The sequence below is a fragment of the Myotis davidii genome, unplaced genomic scaffold (assembly GCF_000327345.1).
Source record: "Myotis davidii unplaced genomic scaffold, ASM32734v1 scaffold132, whole genome shotgun sequence".
Taxonomy (NCBI): Eukaryota; Metazoa; Chordata; class Mammalia; order Chiroptera; family Vespertilionidae; genus Myotis; species Myotis davidii.
The window spans coordinates 1,805,437-1,805,714 of NW_006285258.1; positions in this window are offsets into that span (position 1 = coordinate 1,805,437).

Below are 278 nucleotides of genomic sequence, written 5' to 3' on the forward strand. Positions count from 1 at the left end.
AAACAAGAAAACCCAGCCTTGCCTGGCCAGTCATCTGTGCGGGGCGAGTTATAGGATTTGACAGGTCGAGATCTCTCTCATGAAACAATGCCTGGGAGGTGGCAGGGTGATGAGAGAACAATCAAGGGTGGAATCAGACCTGGTTCTAATCCCCTTCTGTCACTGGGGGGACTGGGGCGTTTCCTGTCCCAGGACAACTCCGGGTTGATCCGGGGTGCTTTCTGGCTGAAGGGCTGGGACTCTAGCCAGGCCCTTTCTGAGCCTTGCTTAGCCTGCCT